The sequence below is a fragment of the Pteronotus mesoamericanus genome, unplaced genomic scaffold (genome assembly GCF_021234165.1).
Source record: "Pteronotus mesoamericanus isolate MK-2021 breed Mesoamerican mustached bat unplaced genomic scaffold, CSHL_Meso_final contig_181, whole genome shotgun sequence".
Taxonomy (NCBI): Eukaryota; Metazoa; Chordata; class Mammalia; order Chiroptera; family Mormoopidae; genus Pteronotus; species Pteronotus mesoamericanus.
The window spans coordinates 2,619,144-2,646,970 of record NW_026555077.1 but is presented as its reverse complement, the minus strand read 5'-3'; positions in this window follow the sequence as shown (position 1 = coordinate 2,646,970).

Genomic DNA, 27,827 nt, shown 5'->3' with positions numbered 1-27,827 from the left:
AATATTGCACTTAATAGTGAAAGACTGAATGCTTTCTCCCAAGATTCTATTCAACATAGCACTAGACTTTCTAGACATAGAAATAATAAATCAATTTAGCAGGTTCTAAAGAAATTAGATTAATATAAAAATAAAGTGTATTTTTATATACTAACAATTAGAACTGAAATTTTAAAAGTTTTATTTCCAGTTATGCCAAAAAACAATATATCTCAGAATAAATATAGTAAAAGATGTCTAAGTACTGAAGCCCGCAAAAAATTGCTAGAAGAAATTAAAGACCTATATAAATGGAACAATAACCTGTATTTGTGAATTGGAAGACTTGACCACATGGCCATTCTCCTCAAATTGATCTATATATAGATTCAGATATGCAATTCCAATAAAAATTCCACAAGCTTTGATCTAGAAATTAACAATCTGATTGTAGAATTCATATGAAAGTAGAAGAACCTAGGATAACCAAAGCAATTTTTAAAGAGCAAACTTCTATCTGATTTCAAGACTTTCTACAGAACACTTGTATAGAATTTTCTATGATTATGGATATGTTCTCTAATTACATGCTGCCTGATACAGTAGTCATTATTTACATGTGGCTATTAAACATTTTAAATATGGCTTCTATACCTAGAGAACTAAAATTGTTATTTTATTCATTTAAATTTAAATAGCCGTTTCTTACTATTGTATTGGACAGTGCATACATAATATAAAGTTACATTAGTCAAGACAGTTGGTATTATTAAAAAAAGACAATGCTCAATAGAACAGACAGAAGTCTAGAAATAGATCAATGCATATATATATAATCAATTTGTTTTTCACAAAGAGGCCAGGACAATTCAATGGAGAAAACAAAAGCCTTTTCAACAAATGGTGCTGTTTCAACTCAGTACCTTCATGCAAAAAAAAAAAAATGTTGATCTAGAGCTCTAGAATTTCTAGAATGAACATAAGACAAAATCTTTGCACTCTGGCATATACAAAGGTTTTCTAGATAAACAAGCACAAAACAGAAAAGAAAAAATTGGACTTCAGAATGCAAAACATTGGCTCTTTGAAAAACATCATGAACAAAACAAAAAGGCAACATAAACTATTGAATATGAGAAAAATATTTGAACACTTCACTAACAAAGCAATGTAATACTAATATCTAATTAAGAAACACTTATGTGCCAAACATTGGTTTAAGTGCTTTACCTTTATTAATTAATTTACTATATTTAATATCATATTTAAGGGCACAGTCTCCTGAGTCAAAGTGATTACACTTACATTCCAGGTCCAGTCTTTACTAGTTTTGTAACCTTGGATAATTTTCTTAATTACTCAGTTGTACAAATTCCTTATTAAAAAAAGAGGATAATAATAGTACCTACTTCATAAGAGTGTTGAGAGGATTAATGACATAAAAGATATAAAGCATTTAGAATGATACTCAACATATAGTAAGAGCTCAGTAATGTAAACTGTTACTATTTTCTTTGGAAGGAGACAATGTTGTATAAAACCCAGGATGAACATTAGTTCTGTCATTTACTTATTTGTCAAATAAGTATACTTTAATATCAGTCCTAACTCATAAGGTTGTTCTTTCATTGATTCACTGACTCATTCAAGAAACATTGGCTTAGCACCAGCTATTTGCCAGAATTATTCCTGGTAAACATGTAAGCAAATAAAGATATATAATTTTGTGGTCCCTAAAAAATACAGCAGAGTAAGAGCATGGTAGGTGACTGAGAAGAGATGCTAGAGTCGTTAGATTAGTCCTCTTAGAGGCGATGACATATGAACAGAGGTATGACTGAAGTGAAGAAACGAACCATGCCAGGTGCTGGTGTAAATACATCCTAGGCTGAGGTAATACCAATATAAAGGCTCTGATATGGGAACAAGCTTTCAGAGTTTCAGAGGCAGAAAAAACAAACAAACAAACTATTAATATGTCTAGTGAAAGACAGAGGAACTGGTAGGAGAAGTCAGAGAAGTAAACAGACCAGGTAACATTTTAAAATATTTTTCCTAAGTGTGGGTAATTCTGTGATGGGTGCACTGTTATCTTATTTACAGTATTTTGGAGAATTTCATTGAGAGTATAATGCAGAAAGGCTAGAGTAGGAGCACGAAGACCCATTAGGAGGCTTCGGTAGGAATCTGGTTACGAGATGATGGTGGCTTAGAATAGGTCATTAACAATGTAAACAAAAAGAGGAGGAAAAAATGACATACAAGGACTGTCCAGAAGGTATCCAGCCATGTACTGTGAAAAGTAGAGGCATTTACTGAAGAAGATACAAGATACAAGAAACATTGTACATAACAATGATGCCTCAGTGCCCTTCAAAGTAATCACCCTGGGACTTCACACAGTTCTCCCAGCATCTCTTCCACTGCTCAAAACACTGAGAAATCCTTTGTTGGAATCACCATCAGCTGCCATGTCATATTTTCCTGAACCTCATTAAGGGTCTGAAATCTCTTCCTTTTCAAAGGTGAATTTAGTTTTGGGAAAAGCCAGTAGTTTTTTGAGTCCGCAGATCAGCTTCTAGTTCTCGCACTGTCAATCGCCGATCTTTGTTGGAAGCACCCGATACATGTTCAACATTCTCAGGTGTTCTGCTCGTTGCAGGCCTTCCAAAATGTGTATCACTTTCAACAGATTCTCAACCATCTTTGAAGCGTTTTTGCCACATTTTTATTTGCACTGCACTCATTGTATCCTCCCCAAAAGCCTTCTGAATTAACCAAATAGTTTCCGTGGAAGTATGTTCAAGTTTAACACAAAGTTCAATACAGATTAGTCACTCTACTTGCTCAGTCATTTTGAAAGTGATGGCCACAGAGCATCTCAACATGCTCATTCAGCAGTGTCTACTGCCCTCACTGCCTAGGACAGTGAAGTCGTCATTGTTTACATATATGCATTCCAGTCCGCTCTCCTTGGCTGCCAATTTACGTCAATGTCACGGAAACTTTTCTCATTACATTAACAATGGCTGGACTTCTTCTGGACAGACCTCATATCTCGGAAGATATACTCAATAGAACACAATGAGAATTTGGTATAGGGTATGGAAGGAGGTGGGGAATATTTATGCTTCACTTGAGAAACTGGGTTCATGGTGATGCCATTTCCTATGAGGAAGATGGGAAGTGACAGGATATAGTGAATAGTTAAGAGTTCTGTTTGGATATCTTAATTTTGAGGTGCCTAATAGATATCAGAATAGAAATTTAACTGTCTGTTTTAGTAGTCAGGTAAAATTATGGTAACCTAGACTGGAAAGGCGGTGGTGAGCTTGTGAGAAATAGACTAACTGGAGACATTCTCATAAGTTGACAAACATTGGTGAAATATTGGTTGTGTATGTGAGGGATATTGAGATGTCATAGCTGATACTGGCTTGCAGTATAGATGGATGGTGGTGATTTGAATGGAGAAGGACAATATTTGGAGGAATATCATGCATTCCATACTTGGAAAATTAAAGTTTAAAATGCTTTTGTGATATCCAAGATAGGATGTCAAGCAGGCAGTCGTATAGGTGCCTCTGGAGATATAAATTTGAGTATCACTGGAATGTGCAAGGTAATTGAAACCATTGTCAAAAAAGTGATCATCTAGGGAGAGGATATGAAATTATAAAAGGAAGGGATCTAGGGCTAAGCCTGGAGGGATTCCAGTATAAAACAATTAGGTAAAGCAGGCTGAACTTAGAAAAGAAGATACTAAGAAGCCCAATGACGTAATCTATGTAGAAGGTATTTTACAGTTTGTAGAGATCCAGGCAAATGATAGTTTTAAAAATTAAGTTAGGCCCACATGTTTCAAATGGGAATGTAAGTACCTCCAGGTGTAAGCTGATAGAATCAAGGGACACCTCAAACCCTAGAATAAATAATGGTATTTTTCTTGAACATAAATTTTACTCAAGGGTAAGTAATTGTAGGTGTTATTTTTATATGGAAACAAACAGTTTTCTATTATGGGATAAAAAGGAAAATCAGGTCACTTTAAAGATTAAAAATATAAGATTTCAAAGAAATTTTGTACTTGAGATAGGATACCTCTGCTTTCACTCCCAGAATTTTATTTTAACTGCCTAACTCTTCCTCATCTCTTGTGTGTTCCTAGGAGTGCTTGCTGGGGACATTTCAGAAGCACTCAGTGAGTTAAAGGCACAGAAGCTACCTGGCAATGATGAAGTCTTTTTTCACTCTCAACCATATGTAATAACAAATAAGTAGGGTACTGTTGAAAAGACACTGTCCTTTGACTTATAATATTCAAAAGTAACTATTAAAACACTCAAGCAATAGATATAAAAGTGCAAAGAGGAAAACCAAAATGAAAAAATCTTACCATTCAGAAATCACCAAAGTGAATGCTATATAAATATTATTTCTGACAATTCTCTTTGCAAATACACTAATATTAGTGTCAATATTTAAATGTAATTATTTTAAAAGATGATACTAAAGACTGAATTGTGTCCCCTACCAAAATTCATGTGTTGAAGCCTTAACCCCCAATGTGACGGTATCTGAAGACAGGACCGTTAGGAGGTACTGAAAGTTGAGTGAGGTGGTAAGAATGGGGCCCTGATCCAAGAGGGCTGTGACGTTTTAAGAAGATCTCTCTCTCTCTCGCTCCCTCTCTGCCCCCCGCCCTGTCCCCTGTGTGCAGATAAGTGAAAAGATGGCCATCTAAGCCAGAGGAAAGCTCTCATTGGACAGCAACCTCACTGGAATCCTGATCTTTACTTCCTTGCCTCCACAACTATGAGGACAAAAAGCTCTGTGTTTAGGCCCTACTCTATGTTATTTGATATGCTAGACTGAATTGACTAAGACAGATGAAAACTTTTCATTAAAAGTATAAATTTAATTTTATCTTAATATAAAAGAAAAAAAGAAAGCCACGCGAGACAAAAAGGAACAGTTCAAGGTTCCTAGAGGAAGAATTACCCATTCCTTGATACAGAGTCAAATGGTTGGTACAAGCTTCTTTCACATGCAATAAGAATCCACATTTCAATACGTCCCGGTGAAAAATGAGCACAGCATTTTAAAAAGTTTGAATGCAGTTGTTTTTTCAGTGCAATATTGTATTTTGTCATACTTTGCACTTCATTGATTCTTGAAGAGGTAATCATGTTTTTAATTTTGGAGATTATTCATATTTTCTCTTTTAAATATTATCTGTCATTCTATTTTTTCTGTTTTGTTATATTGAGGTGTTAGAGGTGTGTAAACTAAAAAAAGAAGGAATTGGAAAACCTCCTTTCAGCAATAATAACAATTGTTTCCAACAAGAATCATTAGTGGATACTAAAACTTACTTCCCCAAGGTTACCCTCTCCCTGGAAACAGTCTCTGTCCAAAAGCCAGCAAATTATGTATGGGACTGGGTTCTGAGGATGCTGATTCAAGGGGTTAGAAGGTAAATTTTTTTAAAAAAGAGAGTTCATCAGTAAGAGAGAACTTTTCCAGTACACAGGATTTAATGCCCTGGTGAAGCTAGAAGACAGCACTAGTATGCTTCTCAAATGGCTGTTAAAAGCTCACAAAAAGTGATAGCCCACACTAAATGGAGAAATGCCAAGAATTGCCATGGGAGATGGTGGAAGAAGGATACTATGTCAAAACAATAGGGAATGTGTTCGTGAAGGGGGCATTAGTGTCATTGAGAAGATTAATGGTGGTTATATTCTTTAATTCAAGGCTGTTCCAGAATTTGGCTTCCTAGTAGCAATAGGCATAAAGGATTCTGAAATTATAGAAGCAAAATGGCAACAAGTAATCATCAGAAGTGAAGTGCATAGAATTATCATAATGAGTAGCAATTTCAAAATGACAGATGAGGGGACTGAACTGTGTAGGGATATAAAGTTAGTTAATGCAACGTGGTGTTTCTTACAGGCAACATAATGAGCAGCCAATAGGTTATGCTTAATTTATTTAACCAAAATAAATGAAGATGGTTCATCAGAAGGCTGAGGGTCCCAGCCCCAGTGCATGGTTCATGATTTGGACATGAACTAGGCCATTTTCAGACTTGCCTAAAGGACAGGATCTGTCCCCTTGAGGAAGGAAGCTAGAACAGCATAGCAAGTGTTTATGGTAATGATTTCCCTTATCCTTCTCCAAAGGGACTTATAGCCTTTTACTAAGTTGGCCATACTTAAGGGAAAGTATGAGGCCTATTGGACACAACTGTACAAGTTGACATTGAAGGAAATGTTTCAACAGCCCCTCCCATTAGAGCCAAACAGAGTCCTAATTTTGGTCTTGTTCATAGCGGGTCCATTGTGTTCACAAGCCCAACCAGTGGCCAGCGCCCCAGGCCTCCAATGAACAATTGAAATGTACATACCCTCCTCTGCGTTCTTTGGCCTGTGTGATGAGGGATAGCACAGTGACAAACACCCCCTGGAAGCTTCTGAAACCACCTCCTCCTTCTGGCCAAGTAATCAAAAGTATGATCACATCCTGGATTGGGTTTTTAATGGCCTGAAAATACATAAAGTAACTTTGGAAGAAGTGACATTGTTATGATCTTCATCCTTCAGTTCCCAAAGAGATACTATGTCTACCCAATTACTCAAGGCTTCTTTAGGTTTCAGTAAATGTGGTTTCCTCCATATAAATATCACATTTCTTGAGAGAGTTATTTCTAAACATTTTACAGATTTAATTGCTTTCATGAATAAGAACGTTTATTACATTTCCTGAATGTTGCTGGTTTCTGAACAGCAATCCAGCTGCCATTCCAGTTCCTTAATCCAGGATGGGGATTGTCCTCCATAATTCAGAAAAACACTCAGATGAGAAACACACATAGGGAAAAGAACCAATTCAATTTTGTTTTGTTTTAGAGTAAAGAACAATTAATCATTTTTTTCAACAAGTGTTCATGGAAGGCTTGAACGAGGTGCTTTGTAGATATACAAGGATGAATATGTGGACCTTGTCCTCGAGAAGCTTATTAGTTTGTAAGAGAAATGTCTTCATATCAATAATAATAACAATGACAACAAGAAAGGTAAGGAATAGGTAAGAAAGGTAAGGTTAAATAAATTATTAAGTTAGAGGGTGAGAGAGAGAGAGAGAGAGAGAAGGAGAGAGAGGAAGAGGGACATAGGGAGGGAGAATCATGGGAATTGGAGCACAGGGAGTTGTCTTCTGAACGATGAAATTACAGACGACATTAGGCCCAGGACACACTGTCAGACTTGGATACGATTCTCTTTCATCTGATAGAAAGAGAAGAGTTGCAGGATGAATTTGGGGAAAAAATAGAGAGAGACATTCTTATTAGTTGTCAAGAGATGGGAACTGAAGTAACTTACCTTAATTATCTTCTTCTCTGTAAAGTAACATGCAAAGTCTACAGACAGTGGATACTGGGATTTAAGAAGAAAGGAAGAGGTTTTGATATTGGTAACATGGGAGATAGTACTGAGAGCAATGACCGATGAGTGAAGGCGGGATTCACCAAGTGTGATCTTACGTACAGAGCACCCACATCGAATCACTTGTGGGTATTTAGGAAAAATGGAGAGTCCCCAGTCCCACTCTAAACTGAGTTCAGATGATGTTAGGTAACTTGGATTTGTATATGAAACATTCAGTTAATCCAAATTTTATATTAAAACCAAGGGATAAGAAACAAAAAGTTTTTAATGCTAATGGCCAAATAACAGGCTGTCACTATAACTTCACAGAAGACAGCAGTCTTGGACAGATCTAGATCAGTTTTTACATGAATCCTAACTGTATATTATTATAAAGTTTCTGAGGGCAATTGGAAATTATATTAATATCTCCATATCCATTGTATGCAATAATAAAGCTTAAAAATAATATGAAACCCTGAAAACATGCATATGCTTTGGCCCACCAATTATAATTCCGAATAGCTATCCACAAAAAAATAGCATAGCACGAATGACTGCTAAGTGTTTATCAATCCCATTTCTCTTTTCCTGGGCACAGAGCTCGTATCTTTCAGTCTTCTTTGCACTGAGGTAGAACTGCAAAGTCATGTGACTGAGTTCTTGCTAATGAAATACAGGGAAAGTGATGTACACCCCTTCAAGACCTGGGCTCTAAGGAAACTTTCCATACACCTTCAGGCTCTCTCCCTTCCCTTATGTGACTAGATGTGGAGGAAAATGAGGCTCCAGAAGATGACTGAGCTGCGTAGTGTAAAGACACTGGATCTGGGACTAACCACATAAAGCAAAATGCCCCTGACAGCCGATATTGGACTGCGACTGAGGATTCAGTATTATTAAGCCACTGAAATGTTTTGTTTGGTTTTTGAAGCATTTAGCCTACTTTCACAAATATACACACTACCAACACTTTAAAGAGTGAAAAGGAATACATAAGGATTGAAAGCAGAGAAAAATGAGTTTTTTTGCTGATGTCATAGTCTCCAAGAATATGCAAAAAAACTGACAGAATATTAGAAATTATAGCAAAGTTCATCTATATTGAGGAAACAAGATCAGTATTCAAAATTCACTTATGGAGCATCGGTAAGCATCAAACTGTAGAATGAAGTTATAAAAAAGGTATGGTTTATGATACCAGTAAAACTTATATGGTACACAGGAATAAATCTAATAAAGGATTTGAAAGAAAGACTTCATGGAGAAAAATTTGACAAGATGACCTGAATAATTAGAGAAATATACCACATATATTAGTCAGGGTTCACCAGAGAAACAGAACCGATAAAAAATGATATATATGAACACATGGGCTCCTCAGTTATGGAAGGTGGCAAGTCCCGACATCTGCAGGCGTAGTGGACAAGCTGGACACTCAGGAGAGCGGATGTAATTCCAGTCCAAAGGCAAGCAGACTCGCAATTCAGGAAGAGCCAATGTATAAGTCTGAGCCTGAAGGGAGAGAAAAATGGATGTCCCGGTCTAAAGACAGTCAGGCAGGAAAGAATTCTCTTTTCCGCAGGGGAGAATCAGATTTTTTTGCTGTATTCAGGCCTTCAACCAATTGGATGAAGCCCACCCACATTAGGGGAAGCAATCTGCTTTACTCAGTCTACCAACTTAATATTAATCTCATTCAAAAACACCTTCACAGAAACACTCAGAATAACATTGGACCACGTATCTGGGCACTCTGTGACCCAGTCAATTTGACACATAAAATTAACCATCACACAATGTTTATGGATAGAGTTAATATTATGAAAATGGCAGTTCTTGCCAAATTGGCTAGAACTTAGTAGAGTTCTCTCCAAAATTCCATTTTAACACAATTTGATAATTCTCTCTAAAATTTAAATAGCAGAGTGAAGGGCCAAAAATAACCACACCAAGATAAGCTTAAAAAAGAAAAAATAGTAGGAGAGAGTTGTCCTTATTTTACTAGCTGTAAATGATAGTTGTTTGCTATAACAAATCACTGCACCATTAGTGGGTTAAGTTAATTCAAGTTTATTTCCTTACATTTCTGTAGATTAGAACCAATACAAACCTCACTAGGTGAAAGCAAGGTGCTAGCAGAGCTGTATGCATTTCTGGAAGCTCTAGAGAAACAGTTTCCTTACCTCTTTCAGCTTCTAGAGGCTGTTGACATTCCTGGCTCAGGGTCTCCTTCCTCATCTTTAAACACAACAATGATGCATGTGGCTTACCAGTCTTCTGCAGCCTCACCTCCCTCTCACTCTGATCTCAGCTGGGAAAGATTCACCTCTTTTATAAGGATTTGTGGATTAGATTGGGCCCACCTGGATAACCCAGGCTACTCTTCCCCATAGCAAGGTCCTTTATTTAATCATATCTGCCAAGTTTCTTTTGTGATGCAAAGTAACATATCCATAGGTTCCAGGGATTAAGATGTGGGCATATTTAGTGAGCCATTTTCCTGCGTATCATACTACTTATCCAATTAAAAGTTATATTATAAAAAACAGTTTGATATTGATATAAGGGTAAAGGATAGAGACCTAGAGAGAAATCCAAGTATTTTTAGAAACTCAGGCCTTTTAACTTTTCATAGAAGCTTTAGGTCTTCCATGAGAAAGGAGACTTGTACGTGACTGGATGAAGGATAAATCATTTGATACTTGGCACAGAGACAAGTTACAAACAGATTCTCATATTATATTTTATGCAAAAATAAATTTGTAAATAATGTGAAAGAGGAACTCTAAATCTTTTAGATTACAGAATAATTAGAGAACACCTGAGTGACATTTTTTAAAAAGAAATATTAATGGAATACAAAAAGCAAAACTCATAAAAGATCGGTAAGTTTGAACACTTTAAAATGAAAGCAATTTTCATTAAAAAAACATAATAATTAAAGAGAAAGACTGACACAGACAGGGACATATTTTGCAACCTATATCTTTAAAACACAGTACAAAGAAAAGGACATATAAGCCAAAAGGAAAATGGGTACAGGATATGAACCAATCAATCACAGAAATGTGAATAGTTGATAAAAATACTCTCAATGTCATTGGAATTCAGGAGAATTAAAACATCAATAAGATATACTATTACAACCATTAAATTGACAAAAATTAGTGGGATAACATCAAGTGTTAATAATGATGTAAGGAACTAGGAGTTCTTATTTATTGCTGATGATAGTGTCAACTGTTACAACCATTTTAGAGAGCAATTTGGCTACGCTTAACAAGGTGGAAGATGATCATTTTATAGAATTTAGCAATTTGACTCCCAGATTTGTCCTCTGAGAAAACTCTTTTATATGTGTTCAAGGCAACATGTACAAAAATGCTCATTTTAGTATTGTTTGTAATAGTAAAGAAACAAACAAAATCTGCCATCAGGAGTCACATTCTTCTGTGAACTCCCATACATATGTATGCTAATAACAGTAATTGATTTTAAAAAAGCCATCTGCCATTTTATGAAATAGGGCCAATCTAGCAGTTACTAAGGACTTGGGCTGGTTTCTCAGGAAAGGAATGGGTTAAGTACATATAAAGGAGTGCTATGTTGTTGTAAAATTGAATGAACTAATCTACATGTATCAGTATGAATAAGTCTTAAAAATGTGTTAATTAGAAAGTTGCCAAAGGATAAATACAGCATAATGACATGTATGAAAATTGTTAAATAAAATGATAGTACCTAGTGTTCAGGAACATATACTTATGCAGTAAAAGTACAAACATATGGGCAAAAATGATACAAAACAATTTCAGATTTCTACTTCTGAGGAAGGGTGAGGGGAAAAGAAGAAAGGGGTGAGGATATATTTATGTCTGTAAAAGAGGGAGATAACAAGCATATATTGAAAAATGTTAACATCTGCTTGAATTGGGTGGTAGAAAAACAGAGATGTTATATTATGTTCTGTACTTTCCTGAATATTTTATGTTTCATATGAAATGTTTCATAGTTTTTTATAAAAGAAAGAAAAGCAGAAGTTGCGAGATATGAAAGACCAAGCAGGGAAAGAAAGAAATTCCCTGAACTGCATATTATTTATTACTTTGTTCAACAGGTATTTATTACAGATTTGCTATGTGACTTATTTTTGTGCTAGGAATTTGAGCAAAATCCCATTTTTTCAAAAGCCATGCCAGTAGTAATTACACCAGTGTTATTTAATAGTAAAACACTTTGCCTATGACTTCAGCCAGCTCAAGTCAAACCCAATAGGGATGCTTTATATTGTATAATACAGACCAGTCCAAGAGTTTAGTAACTGCTAGATTGTTCCTATGTAATTGGATGGCTGCTGAATCTTTTAAGGACATACCGCTGTTCATTCACTCAGCTTCTTCCTCATCATTCAGTGAAAACTAAACCATCTGTTGTAATGAATATAAGGCTTCCTGCTTTCAATTCTATCTTCTGATTCCCCCACTAAATGCTGGTTGTCACTTCCAATTTAGAAAAACATCATTATACTCTCCAATTCCTCCTTTAGAATTTTCCTGTGAGGATCTCAAAGCACTTTATCCATTCAAGGGAGGTATTGCAGTTTGTCCATGGGATTAAGCCGTGTGGTGTTAGCTCCATTTTTGGACTGGACAAATGAAGATTTCAGAGCGTTCCAGGGTTTTGTGCCCATCACTTTGAAAGTAGTGCCAGTCAAGAAGCAAAGTATGAGTTGTTCCTCCTACACCTCAAATTTCAGCACCAGGCAGTACTTTGTGGAAAAAAAATCAGAAAAATTTTCAGTGTTAGAACTAACCTGAAGAACTCTGCGTCAGCTGTAGCTGACAGGTTTTCAGCACTTTTCCGCTTGTAGGCTGTGGGTGGTCCCCAGCGCCTGCAGACCCTGATAGAGCTGCCTAGTGAGTTGTAAGGGAGTTGTAGGGAAGAAGAGAGGTGCGTGAGGAAGAGAGGCCTATGGGTGGTGAGCTCGTGGCCAGAGGCGGCTTTTTCCAATGAAACCAGACATTAGAGTAGAAAGTCTGGTCCTTAGAAGGGAAAGCACATTTTTAAAACAAGCCCTTAATGAAGGCGCTGGTATTTAGAGTTGTAAGAGAAAAGGCAGAGAATTCTCATTTGGGTATAAGAAATGGAGAATTTCACCTTAGTAATCATAAAGCAAGGAGCTTTAAAGGTGAGTTAATCGGTTCTTCTAATAAACATGTTCCCCTCTTTCCCTGCTTTCTCCTTGTATTTCCTTCATCTTTAGAAGTCTCTCTATTGTCCATTAAACACAATCCATGTCATATTGTCAAGAGACAGCTCAGCAGCCCAGCCTTCTTTGGTCCTGAACCATGAGCTGCTCTCATTGATTGTTCTCTGAGAACCCAAGTAAGATGATTCATTCCTCTCAATTCAAAAATGTAACTTTTCATTTTCACCTCTGTATTAAAACAAACAAACAAACAAATCTCTGGTTCTAAGAAAATATAACTTGTTTATATCATGTTTAAATGTTAGCCTACTATAAATTAATGAGACTATAAAGAACAAGACGATTGGCGGCTTCGTTGTGCAAGCACAAACTTCCGATTTGTTAACAACCTTTTCACTCTGAATGACCAAACGCCACTGTTCTTGTTTGAAGAATATATTAATCTGGCTTGTACTCTAAATATGGACACTCAGAAGAAACCTTATGAGGTTCTGGCTTGCCCCTTTTATTGACAGATTCAGATCTCAACGATATCAGGCCTATATCTTAAGTCTCTTTGTTAGAGACCAGCAATAAATTACCTGAGGTCAAGTTCTGTTTATACAGTGGACTGTTCTGAGAGAATTACCTTCTTGACTTAATAGCTTCCTTTCGGGTGACATTTCTCCCTGAAAGAAGACAAATTGTCTAAGGTCAGCCTGCAGATCAGCTCCGAGTGTAGGAGGAAATTGTAGTGGATCAGCCAAATTGCGCCAGCTCTACCCACCAGCATCAGGCAGCACACCGCCAGCTCGGGGCCCGCCGGCCCGCAGGGACCGCAGCCCCTGCGCCTGGGGCCGCTCCTGGAAGAGCCGAGCTTTCAGGGTTTCTCTTCGGGCTGCTCTTGAATCTGATCTCTCCCCACCCCGCCCCCATCAACAACGAAATGGTTCAGAACTGAGCTGCTTTAAAATGTCTTTATCCCCCCGCCCGCCCCCCAATCCACGAAGGCTAATTTCGGAGTCTGAATGGGAAATCAGGGTGAGTCTCAGGCTAAACTCGAGTCTGAGTCTGTTTGGTTTCATCCATTGGAGTGGTGGAGTGAACTCCAAGCTGTCATTTTTACTAAGGTGGGAACTTTAGAAGTTAGAGGTGAACTGAAAGCAATTAATAGGTTTCAGGGCACTAACAACAGAGAAATTTATTCTTCAGGGTGATTGTCTTCTACGTGAATCAATTCAAAAAGACAATTTCTTTAGTTCATATTCACCTACAAAGGAACTGGTGGCTTTGCCAAGTAAGTGGGTGTTTTACTCCTCCTTTGAAGGAAAAACACAGAGAAAGGGAGAAAAATGGAAATACAAGTCTCTTTTTAATTAAGCATTTTATCCTTTGAAGTTATTCTGATTTTTTTCACATTGATGATGTAATTTATGTAAATAATCATCTATCTATGAAAGGAGTGTGTCTGTCAAAAGCTGAAATAAAAAACATCCGTCATTTTGAAGTGATTAACATTCTCCAGATGTTTAAATCATCAGATTTCAGGAGTTTCTCTTTGTTGTGATAATGATATAGTATCCAGAACAAGAATGTTTACTTTTTTGTATGGGTCAAACGCAGATTTTTCACAATCCTATTAAGGCATGCAGTTCATTGTAATTGTATGTGCAGATGAAAGCATATTCAGTTATTATTATTCCCCTTAATTGTAAACTGCTGCTGGTAATTTTACTGTAAAGCTCAAACAAAAGGAGTGTACTTGAAAGGACCACCACTGCCCACTTATGTAATCAATTTATATATGTCAAGTTAGTACCGGGACGGTGATCCCCTTCTGTTACCAGACATGTGACATGCTACCACCCTGCAGCTCGGGGCCGTGCACGCATGCCGCTGGCTCCCTTTGCAGGCGGCTTGGAAATACAGTACATGTCGGTGATAATGTTAAATGACAGTTCCAAACTATTTCCCCTAGGCCTGTTTGACCCTTGGGTTCAGGGTAAAACAGGAATGGTTCCGCTTACCTTCAAGGCCTGAGCATCCTCACCACTGGCAGAGTTAACTTGGGGGCTTGGAGAAGCTCCCTGGAGGCCCAATTACCCTTGTTAGGGAACCTATTGAAACATTAATGACATGTAGGCACTTCATTCATAAAGTTAGGCTCAACTCATGTCTAGCATTACCCCCCACACACCCTTGCCGGCTTCAGATCTGAAATGCTTGTAGGGATTTATTAAAACCGCTTGACTAGGGCACAAACTGACTACACGCTTATTATGTGCTACCTACATGCAGACAAATCTGAGAGGGGGGTCTCAAACCCCCATATGCCAGCTCTGCCCTGTAGAACTGCATTCATTAAGAACAGGAGATATGGAATAAATTCTTAAGAACGGTGTGTTAGTAATAATATCTCTGGCCTTTTTTTGGGTTTATTGAGCCTTTAATATGTATGTTCAGGAATTTAATGCAATGTTATTCCATCAGTGGCCACAAAATTCTTCTCCCTTGAACATCAGAGAGATCTCTTGGCATCAAGCGAGGGAGGAAATGTCTTCGTTTACTGTTCTTACAAGAAATCAAAGCATTACAACGGTTAGATGATAATGAGTCAGACATAGAATACCTTCTTTCTTACTGCACTGAAGTTTTAGTAATAGGCTAATAATTAATAGTTACCATCTGTTATCCCTTGTGCCCAACCTTCAAATCATTCTTCATTTGTATTTGAACACACACATTCCTTTTCATCATCCCAGGACCATTTAAGTACTTTGATAAGCCTTGGGTCCCTAAAATGTTTCCAAATCATCCCCATCTGACATAGACTCTTGAATTAGAACTTTATTAAAGAGGAAGTAGGCATAATAAGTGACAAAGCTCTGCAGCATTGGGCTGGAAATTGGGTAACTTTGGATCCCTCCCTTGCTATGTTCAAGCATCAAAGCAAGCGCCGAGCCAGTCCGTTAGCATTCTCATCCCCGTCTTTTTCGGAGAGTTTAAATGGCCTCTTCCGTCACCTAAAGATGAATGTTTCAACCCTTCTCCCAATGGACCCCTCATCTTAACTCCATCTAGAAGAATGTTTGGTCTGCGATTATCTTGGGACCTGAATATAATTCTTTTTATAAATTAGAGAAAAAGATTTGCTTCCAGATTTTTATACAATGTTTCTGTTTCTTTTGGATAGTCATGGGTCCTGACGTTCCTTTAAAGAAAAAAATGTGCAGAGAAATCGGGGTGCACGGCAGTGCCAATTTCCATACATCACTATGATCATATTAAGTCAACATCATTCTTAATAGTATTAGAGCATATTTTATCTTTTGTATCAAATCAAAATTAACATATTATTTATAAATTAAAAAATGGATCCAGATAGGGTAAATGACTCACTCAGGGTCTTATATTTATTCTTTCATTTACTGAGCACCTACAGTTGCTGAGCACTGTGCTTGATGCTTATACTAGAGCAGGAATAAGGGAAGATCCCCTGTCCTAAAAAAGCAGTAGAGCCAAGACTGGAAATACAGGAGTGGAAAAAAATGCTTTTGTTTCTATTTCCAACATTTTTTTCTCACATATGGACTCACTGTTTTTAAGCATTAAAAGGATTTTCTATCATGTTCTGGTTCTATTTTGACAATTAACCCCAAGGTATAGATGGTAGCCATACTTTAGCAGATAGTGTCGGTGATAATGACAGAGGAGAAGAAAACACACAATTTCGTTTTTCAAAGTATTATCCCACCACATTATGCTAATTGTTTTTGCCTGAGATCCACACTAATGTTTGTTGGTACTAAAAACCAAATCTTGTTATTGCCAGGACAAATATCTTTTAATAAGCCAAGAATTTCTAACCCAATTTTAGTCTCACTGGAAATTTCATGACAAGTTTTAAAGTAGCTCTGAAAAGGTTAATGGCAAATTTTTCATCTTCAGCAATGTCTAATAAAAAAAAAACTAGTATCAAAGGCCAATGATGCTACACAGCTTCAAAGTTCATGGACAGGTGAATTTGGACAAACAGTGGGTAAAATATCAATTAGATGTTTTCAAGACTGGTCAAACCTTCTAGATCCCTACAAAGTAATGCAGCAGGAGACAGAGACAATTCTGCTTATTTTGTAGCAATACCACAATAAACATTTCTCACCAAGTTCTGTTGGTGTTATCTTCCTTGGCTTTTGAGTCTTTTAAATAATTACTTGAAGTCTTAGGCAAATCTTTTCTGTATCATGTCCTTGATCAAAAAGTGTGTTCAGTTTAAGCCTAAGTATTTTAAAAATTTCAGTGTGACTGCCACATTCTATTATCATAGTAATAGTTTTGGTAAATGACTCTAACAACATTTCTTTCATTCTCTCCCTCTCCTTCTTCTCTCTCTCATTCTCAATCTTACTCTCTTTCCTTTTCTCCCTACTAACTGTTTTCCTTGGTATATTGCTCATAAAGATGCAGGGCCTCTTCCCCCTTAGTCTGTACTGGACCTATTTCTATTATCATACCCAGCATCTAGCACACTTCTTAGCCATTTATTTTTTTCATCTCTTGAATCGCTACTGAATTAATCTTCCTCATATTCCACTTTCATATTCACTATCTATTATAAAATCCAAACTGTTACAAAGTTTTCCATCACCTTACCCTCTTAGAACTCATTTCTAGGTAAGTATCAGGTAACACTTTACTGTTTACAATGTATTTCACATCTGATAGTCCACGAGAGCCTCATGAAAATCTTAACTGAAGCTCAGAGAGATTAAGTAACTGTCCAAGGCTTCACAAATATTGAAAGAGAGTCCTCAGGCTTGAACCTTGGTTTAGTGCATCCAAACCTTGCATACAGGTGCGAGAGTTGACAGACTATGACCTGAGGGCCAAATAGAGCACTGCTTTTGTAAATTAAGTCTTACTGCGACACAGCTCTATGACCATTTGTTTTTTTTCTATATAATGGCAGAGTTGAGTAGTTACAATAGATACTATATAGCCCACATAGCTGAAAATGTTTAATATCTGGCTTTTTATGGGAAAAGTTTGCTAACCTTTGGTAATGTATCAGAATCTGATTTTCCAAAATAAAAAAGTATAACCAAATATCACCCTTTTGCAAATTATAACAGTAATACAGGTTTATCATCAGAACTGTGAAAAATATCAAAAAACTTCAATTCTTATCCTATTTTTCTTTCTTTTCTCTCTCCTTACCAGTTGGATCTTAGAGCCAATTAGTGGAGTGGAGTAGGCATCTGTGCCTGGGGAAGGAAAGTCACAATGACCCAGAGCAGGGTCTCTGTTTGCATCATTCTCTTGGAATCCTAGAGAGAATCGGAGGGCATCTTCATAAGGGGGCCGCCCTGCAGGGGGAGTCAGCCGAGCAAGGCGAGGAGGGCGTTGCTGTGGATGGCAGCCCAACACGTGCTGCAGAGCTCCAGTGGGCTGAGGAGGGATGGGATGCCAGTGCTCTGTTGTTGGGAATTAGAGCCTTTGTGGGACCGGTTATGTTAAAAGGGTGTTATTCATATAAGGAAACATATTAAGAATAGTGGGAGTGAAGATTCTCAATGTCAGAAGAGATTTGCAAGTATGAAAAGGGAGGAAACTGGAAAGAACTGTATGATGTTTGGAACTGAAGGCATTGTTGTGACTTCATATATTACAATAACAATATGCTAGTAAATATAAATGTAAACACCTATGTTCCCCTGTTCTGTACATTGATAGGGCTTGAGAACAGTGACAAAACAATAACAATGAGCACATTCAAACACCAAGATCATGGCTTTTAAATACCATTCTCCACTAAAAAGATCCAGGGTTTCTTGGAGAAATGACTGATTCTAGGACTGGGACAAAGAAAGTAAAAGATGAGCCCAAAACATCTTGTGACATAAAGAAAAGAAGTACTCAGTGAATGATGGGCAGATGCCAAAAACACACACAGAACCAGCTCCCTCTGCTCAAAAGGAGACAAATTAAGCATCAACATTAAAATATTAATGAATGATAATAAAATAGGAACGAGTCCTTAATGATATAAATTTAAAAAAAATAAAGTTTGATGAAGAACATAATATTTATATAGTCCCAAAATATGTCCCCACAAAAATGCTGCTTAATTATAAGTAAGAAGAGAAACTTAACAATGGAGAAACAAGGAGACACAACCTTAATAAAGTAATCAAAGTGAACACCACTGTAATGCTAATAAATCTAAATCATGAGGATACAAGGAGAACACATTATCATTTTTCTAAATTGCTTCCACAGATATTTAACCAAAATCTAGTCATGAGGGAATACCGGACAAACACCAGTTGAGAGATATTCTACAAAGTCACCAGTTTTAAGCTTCCAAAGTGTCAATGTCATGAATGTCAAGGAACGATGGAGGAACTATTCCTAACCAAAACGGACTAAAGGGGTGCAAGGGCTAAATACCACATGTGCTTCTGACCTAGATTTTTTTTTGCAATAGTGTGTATTTTGGGGTCATTTAGTGGAAATTGAATGGGATTGAGAATTATATGGAAGTAATATATCAATATTATTTTTATGATTTTGATAGTTTCATTGAGACTATGTATAAGAATGTTCTCATTTGTAGGAAATACATCTTAAAGTAGTCACAGGTGTTGGGGCAGCATTTTGGCAAGTGATTCTCAAATAGTTCAGGAGATAAAATTTCCTTGTATAAATTTGAGTCTGTTTTAAAAGTAGTAAAATATTTTAAGTTAAAAAAAGAGAATAATAGTCACCTGTGAGTTTCCCATCTAGAGAGATATAACCATTGGTAACCTTGGTTTATAGCTTTCTAGCCTTTGTTTTGTTAATATACAGGGTCCAGCACAAATAACGCCCCTTTTTTATTACTAAATCTTTTATTACAAAATCATAAGCATGTAATTCCGTAACATAATAATACCATACTCAAGCACACCATATGACATTTTAGGTGAAATGTTCAAATTAAAACTATAAATTATTACACCCAAGTTATTACCTTACCAAGCTCACTGAAGCAGGTCTTACTTCTGCCAGACTCTCTATTTTAAAAAATTATTTTATTATTTATTATTTTAGTAAATCTTATCATACCATTCATAATTTCTTTGTAATATTCTTTTTTCACTTAACAGCATGATAATTTTCTCATTTCATTTAATGTCCTTATTAGTAAATAATATAAAATGTCTGCTAGTGTTCTATTACTTGGGTTATAAAATTTATTTAGTCAGTAACTTATAGAACACTTAGGTTGTTTTCAATTAATTTCTGGTTAGTTCTTTATGAAAATTTGTAGAAATAAATTTGCCCAGTTAAAGAATATGTATAATTTTAGGATTTTTAAAATATATATTGAAAATTATCTTCCAGAAAAGTTGAACCACATTACATTAGCATTATCAAATAGTACTGCTCATTTTTCACAAGCTCACCAATGGTGGTTATTATAGATCATTTTATTTTTTAACAACATCAAACAAAGTATTTTAATTTTAATTTTTATTTTAAATAGAGTATACATTATATATATTAACCATTTGTATTTCTTCTTTTGGAAATTTTCCTCTTCTTTGCCTATTTTCTATGACAGTAACCTTTTCTATTGAATACATTTATAAATTTTCTGTATTTAGAATGAGGTTCACCTTTTATCACTCATTTATATTGTAGGCATTTTCCATTTATATTCACATTGCTTCTGTTTTCATTATTCTTAGGGGGAATAAAACCCTCTCAATTGTGATTTTTCTTTTTTTATGTTGTCAAATGTATTTATTTCATTTAGAGTCAAGTTTAGAAAAGCATTTATCACCTGAAGATCACATGAATATATATAATGCATACATAAATAAATATAAAAACTATGGGGACCTGTACCTGTGTATCAGGTATCTTATTACATTTGAGACAGCTGGCCTTTTAAAGGATGGTTTAGACATGTAAGCAGTATGGAGAAAAGGTTAAAGCAAAAAACCCTCCTGTTTAGGATCAGAAGTACTCATTTTTAGTCTGGCTGATTCTCTGAGCCTAATTTTCTTAAAAAATAATATTCCTTTATTTCACAAAGTTGTGAAAATTCAAAGAATAATACATGCCAAATGTATAGCACAAGTAGATGAGTAGTTTAAAATGGCAGATAGAAACTACCAGAAAAATGTCTCCCTTTAAAAAAAAATCATCACAACAACAACCAAATAAGAAAATGGTCAACACACTTCAAAATCGAGCAACCACAAATAAGAACTGCACAGTCTAAAAAGCCTTGATTTCCAAACAACCACCCTCTACCTCCTACTCTGCTTAAAGACCAGTTTGGTAAGTGTACTGACATGACACGAAGCCTGAGGGTGTTTCTCGCACAGGATGGCACAATCCGCCTCCACAAGTATTTCTGTAAGCCCTGTGGAAGGCATTTCACAAGATCTCAGAAAAGAACTAATGTCCAAATATAACGAGAGAGAGGGAGGTAGATAGATAGATAGAAAGATAGATAGGTAGATAGATAGATGAGAGAGAGAGAGAGAGAGAGAGAGAGAAAGAGGTTATTACCAAAAATCCATATAAAAGATTATGGTGGCTTGGAGCCAGCAGGATGGTGGGTGCCAGCTGTGGTAGAGGGAAAGATGATTAAATTCTGGGCATAATTTGAAGGAGCCTAATAGATTGGATGTATGAGAATAGCAAGGGAGTCAAATACAATCCCAAATTTTGGTGTGAAAAATTGAAAGGTATGGAATTGTCATTCATTTAGTTAGGGTAAATTATAGAAAAGTAGCCTTAGGTAGTAACTTAGGTAGGTGGGTGAGAGAAATGAGGAGATTAGTTTTGGACAAGTTATGTTTAAGATACCTGTTAGATATTTAAATAGAGATGTCATGTAAACAGTTAGATGGATATATAAGCATGGAGTTTAAGAAATCTGGGCTAGAGATATAAATTTGAGAAATATCAGAATATACAAGTGTATATGTATACTTGAATATACTTGAATGTGTGCATCATGAGACTGATTTTCTTATGAATTCAAATGGGAAAAGAGAGGCACTGAATACCTAAGAAAATAAATTGTTCATTAAAACATCATTATGAAGTCAAGGGATAAATTATCAATGACAATGAATAGAATAGTCATTGCTGAAAATTGAATTGTTAAAGTAATAGAATTAAGGTTGTTTACAAAACAAAAAGGAGACTAAAGCAATTAGGATGTGCTAGTTAACAGGTATGCAAGACAAAGATAGCCCAACATATGGTTAATCAATTTCCTTACAATAGTCTGATTAGAATAATTTAGCAATACAGAAAGCATAAAAATGTTTGCTGAATAAACTAACATTTGAGTTAGATGAGTAAAGATTTTACACTTGTTTGCTAGTTAACACTTGTAATGGAGAGTGTTCATTTATTTAAAGCACTACTTTCATGTCAGTGTTATACAGGGCAAATTTGTTACAGGTAATACAGCAGAATCTGTTTTTTTTTTCCCCTTGATTGTTTGATCACCTCCAATAACCCAAAAACATACTTACTGACACCCATGCCATAAATACTTGAGACTAATAGTGCCCTTGCATTTCTTTTACTACCAGTTTTGTTTGATCGTGACAGTTATAGAGCTGTAGCGATCACTAACTTAATTTCATTTTATATAAGCCTATGAAATATGAAAATGAAAGAACGTTATTGTTTTTTCTCTGATAACCAAGTTGGTGAAATTTCTGGTTAGGGTATAAAAAGTTGTAAGAAACTATGACTCTCTAACCTAGTTACCAAAATGAACTGTGTAAGATGTAAAGTCATTGTAGAGCAAGAACACACAGAATCCCCAACTGACCATATCCCAGGAAATGGCCTGCCTTCACAGAAGAGGAGAGCCACAGGGCTGCTCTGATCCCTACGGGAGCAGCAGGACGAGGAAGAACTTACAGAGATAAGGATAAGGAAAAGCCAACCAAACTTTCGAAGAATTTAGGATGCCTGCCAATGGGCAGGTATGACAGATTAGAATTCCAAGGAGCTTCAGACACAGACAGATCTGCGTCCACCCACCTGCTCTCTTCTACGGTCGGCACTGAATGCTTGGTGCGGGGCGGGGGAGAGGGGGAAGTTGAGGGTCATGGTGTGCAAAACCCTGAGGGAAGAGCAGGAGAGGTGAGAAAGTGCGAAGACAGGCAGCTGCCAGAAAGCAGGAGGCAGAGCAAGAGCATAGAAGAAACCCATTCAAAGCCCTCTGGGATTTCAGCTACCAACATGGAATGGAGCAAGAGAGCTAAAAAAAACTCTGTCCAAGGCATTCTGGACCTTCATAGAGTATGAGCAGCTACCTTCTGAAGTGGCAGCGGGACAACAGGGAGATGAGAGATCTCATGTGCACGGATCCGTAAGCAGGACTGGAGAGCAGAGAACTTTCAAGCAACTCCAAAATCTGGCCTCCTTGCCATAGGACCTCCTGTAGTTCAGAAATCTGGAGGTATTGCTGTAAAGCACAAAGAGCTCTCAGGGATCTTATCAGTGCTCAGAGCCTAACTCCTATTCATAGAAAAATCTTGATCCCATCCTCAAACATTTAAAGCCAGTAGTGAACTGACTTAAATGAACACTGCAAACAAGGCAAGATCCACCTCAGCCACAAGTCAGAGTCACTCAGCACCCCCTCGTCACTCATGAAGTCTGGCAAGAAATAGAGGGCACATTCTTTTCTGGAGGTAAATAATATTTACCTGTTTTTTATTGCTCTTTTATTAAAGCCAAAGAACATATATACACCACCCATGAACATGAACTAAGGGAGGGGGATCGCTGGATGGAAGCGGGGTTACCAGGTGGAGGGGGTAAAGGGGGAAAGGTTGGGACAACTGTAATAACAGAATCAATAAAATATACTTAAAAATATCTGGAATACAACAAAACATTACAAGGTACACACAGAAGCTAGAAAATGTGTGCTCAAGAGTGGAAGCAGTGACCAAATGAGGGCTTGAAATAATAATAATACAAGTACTAAAGGATGTAATGGAAAAGGTGAAAACCATGCATGAAGAGATGAGGAACTTAAGCACAGACTAGGAAACTATAAAAATAGAGCCATGCTGGGATAGAGGAGCAAGTCTGAGCGCTGTGTGTGTGGTGCTTGGCACTTACGACTATACTCAAATAATCTCCACGAAGAGATGGCTGTAAGTTGAAAGGAAGAAGGAGAAGGAAGAGGAGTGAGGGGAGGGGGGATTAGTGATGTTTGGTGTACAATGTGTTACCTAATAAAAGTGGCAGTGAAGGCCAGTAAGTGTACTAACACCCAAGGGAACAGTAGAACATCAAATATCTCAAGGACATTAACACCATTCATAAATACACAATATATTTTGGAGAATCCCAAGAGCAGATACTGAGGCCTTTGCAGAGCTCTGAGGTCTTACAGAGCATGTGTAAGCAAAAAACAATGAAGCACGGGTGAATACTGTTAATAGCCCAGCTATAAAAGAGCTGATGTGGCCTGCTTACACTCTGGTTTATATCAATTATAGCAAATCTATTTCCATTTTTCCAGAACTTTCATAGTAGACAAAAGTGGCTTAATTTCTTCTGAGATAAAGTTGCTTAGTTGCTATAACACAGTCTTTTCTTAAGAGAGTAAAGAATATTCACCTAGTTTTAAAATAAATCTTATTGATCTAAATCACAAGTGCTATTTTACTAAGGTTCCATTTGCTCCTAGGGTAACTCAACAGTCTTTTCTTCTATTTGGCATTCTTTTCTTCCCAGAACACAGCTTATTGTGTGGGGCTATGTCTTTTCTATTTTCATTTTATAAAAGCTACTAGACACTGCTTCAGTTACCTGACATTTATCTAGACAATTTCTTGTTCTCAATCACCTGTTTTTATTTCTGGTAAAACTTGACTATACTTAATAGGTCTTTTTATTTTTTCCTAATTAATTACTTATCACTGCATTTCAACTTCACTAGGTTGATTGCAATCAATAGACTTAACTTCGCCATCCTTCAGTTCAGTTGTAAGTGTATTAATTTGAACAAATATGCAACTCTGTCAAAAAAATAGATAAACTGTGCTCTTAGGACTCCATTATATTCTTAGAGGAGTCTCAACTGAAAGTCACTTTTTAAAAGAGAAATCCGGGTTACACATATGGGTAAATTAAGTGTTAAAATAATACAGGTAATGACATCTTACTTGTGTGCAATAGAAGTGGATGGAAACATTTAGGCCACACAACACTTGCCATTTTTTTAAAATCCTCACCCGAGGATATGTTTATTGATTTTAGAAAGAGAGAAAGGGGGGGAGAGAGAGAGAGAGAGAGAGAGAGAGAAGGAGACATCCACGAGAGAGAGAAACATCGATTGGATGCCTCCTGTACACACCCCAACCAGGGCTCAAACCTGCAACCTATGTATGTGCCCTGATTGAAACTGCAGTCTTTTTGGTGTACAGGACGATGCTCCCACCGACTGAGCCACTCAACCAGGGCCACTTGCCATTTTTAACACTATATTTGCCACAACATTCACACCTATAAGATAATGTAACAATGGTTGTTACTGAATTCTTAATTATAACCAGAGTTTCCATTAAAAAAAAAACACTCTGAAGTTCACTATAAAGTCAAATGAGAGTACTTCTCAATATTTTTGCGATAGTAGGAGCTTTTTGGGTATTGGTGGCTTAAATTCATAATGACACAAAGGTGGGAAAGAAGCAAGAAATAACCAAACTGTTTATGGCTGTATCTTGTTTATGATGCACAGCAAATGGCAGATGAAAATCTGGACTTGCAAAGTGAACTTATTAACAGTTAATTATTTAATTTTCTAAAGGTTTCTTTGCTGGATACTTTTAAACTGTAGGCTCTGGGAAGTACTGGAATGCTCACCATTTTACTGATAAAAACAAGGTACGTACACTTTTGCTGTACTAGAGTTGAGCCATGGGTATTACAAACAAGTTCTAGGCCTGCCTCACAGGTAGATTTTTTCCCTCAATGCTTGTTTCCCCTAAAGGAACTTTCAAGTGGGCATTTATTGCTAATAGTTTTATCTACATCTCTACCAGATTTGTCTGGAAAACTTGGCATTTAGCGGTGGTTGTAAAGTTGCTGCTGTTACAAATCGCTTATACGGGTAAACCTAAGAAGAAGGCATTTCACAAACAAGGTAAGCAGCGGGCCTGGGAGGGCAAAGTTCAGGGTCTCCTGCCTGGGAATGAGCTTCTTTGGATCCTGATTTTTTTTCTTCAGCGATTTACCGGCACTCGGAGACGGAAGCACAAGAGTAGAGTTGGCAGCCTTGGGTTCATTTGTACGTGTGCCGCATGTAGAACCATTTGTGACCTGGGCAAGGGGGAATTTTGAATTTCTGGCACCCTACTTAAGAAAAGATTGAAATGACCTACATAAAGTTAGCAATGAAGAGTTAAAAACCAAACAAATCTTTTTCTCCTAGTGAAAGCTTTCAGATTATTTTAAAGGAAATGAATTAGCAAAACAATTTCTTCCTTTTCTCACACTGACCCAGGTAAAATTACTGCTTTTGTTTTCAACCTTTTACTTCTCTTTCTGTCTGACTCTTTAGAGAATTACATTAGAACTGATGAAATGTTGTGCTCCGTTAAGAGTTCAAAAGAGATTTGCTCAAAATTAAAAATTATTATGATTCAGAGACATTAGCAAGACAGTGAAAAATCAACCCACAGACTTAGAGAAAAATATTTGCAAATCATATAACCAACAGGGCACTTGTATGCAGAATATATAAATAACTCTTACAGGTCAACAATAAGAAAAAATGAAAATGTGCAAAGGATTTGAATAGACATTTCTCAGAAGGAATATATAAACAGCCAAAAAGCCCATTAAAAGATTCTCATCATCGTTTAGTCAGTAGGGAAATTCAAATTGAAACCACACTAAGATCAGTTTTTCACCCACTAGAATAGCTATAATAAAAAAGATGGACAGTAACAAGTGTTGGCAAGAATGTAGTGAAATTAGAACTCATACATTGCTGGTTGGAATGAAAAATGATGCAGTCATTTTGCAAAACAGTTTGGCAGTTTCTTAAGTTAAACATAGATTTACCATATGACTCAGCAGTTCTATTCCTAGGTATCTGAAGACTCAGTTATATTCGTAGCAGAGTCTTAAATTCGGTGCAAAACTTATGAAATGACCTCCAAAACAAAAGCAAAGAAGAAAGCTCTTGTTTCTGCATCATTTCCCAGAGAACAAAGACTAATGCTGAAGTTTAATGTGCCCTCAGATGCCTGTATCCTAGGATGCTTGTAGCTTCCCACCTGTTTTTTTGTTTGTTTGTTTGTTTCTGGTGGAATACGTAAATAGAAAATAAGCTCTAACAAGCTTCAAGTCTCTGCCCAAACTTATATATTGAGTGTAGAAGTCCAAGTTCCACTATGATTGTTACCGAGTGAAAAAGTTCTCTGGAAATATAAAATAGGCACACCAAGAAGCCAAGTGTACATTTGTTACCTGCTCCCATCCCCCATCCTTTTTTAAAAGGATATATTCTGCCTGATGGAGGCTAAAAGGTGGCAGCTGTGCCAAAGTAGTGGACCCTAAATCGCGGAGCAAAAAATGAGAGGGGGAGGCTCTGATTGCTCACAGTACAGGAGTGAATGTGCGCTCTCAACCACAAATCAAGCCGGAAAAAAAAGACCCAATCAAGGCAGTAATGGCCTCCACTTCACAATCAGACAAGTGCTTCTTACTTGAAAAATCCTACCATTTATAGTTGATTGCTAACCCTGGCCTCATTTCTAATCTAAAGGGCGAGTAATAATTTGGAAAAGGAATTATAACAACTTCCCAACAATTTAGCAAATTGTTATTATTTCAGGGGGAGGGAAGAGGGTAGAAAGGAGTTGCTTTTGTAATGTGTTTCTTTTGGGGGCTACCATTTTTATGACATCAAATCCCTTTGCTGCCATGCTAGAATAGCAACCAATATATATTGGAGATATGTGTGTTTTTTTTAAAATGGTGATATTTTATGCCATGTCACATGTTCCAATATGGTCAGAGTTATGGATCTCCAAAGAAAAAGGGAGGAAGAGGAGTTGTCAATTTTTTTGTACTCTTTTACCTACAATAGTCCAAAATGAGTCTGAGTGAGTGTCCTTGAGCATCCCTGTTTTGGAGAATTTGACTTCATAAAAAATAATACTGTTAAATGTTCC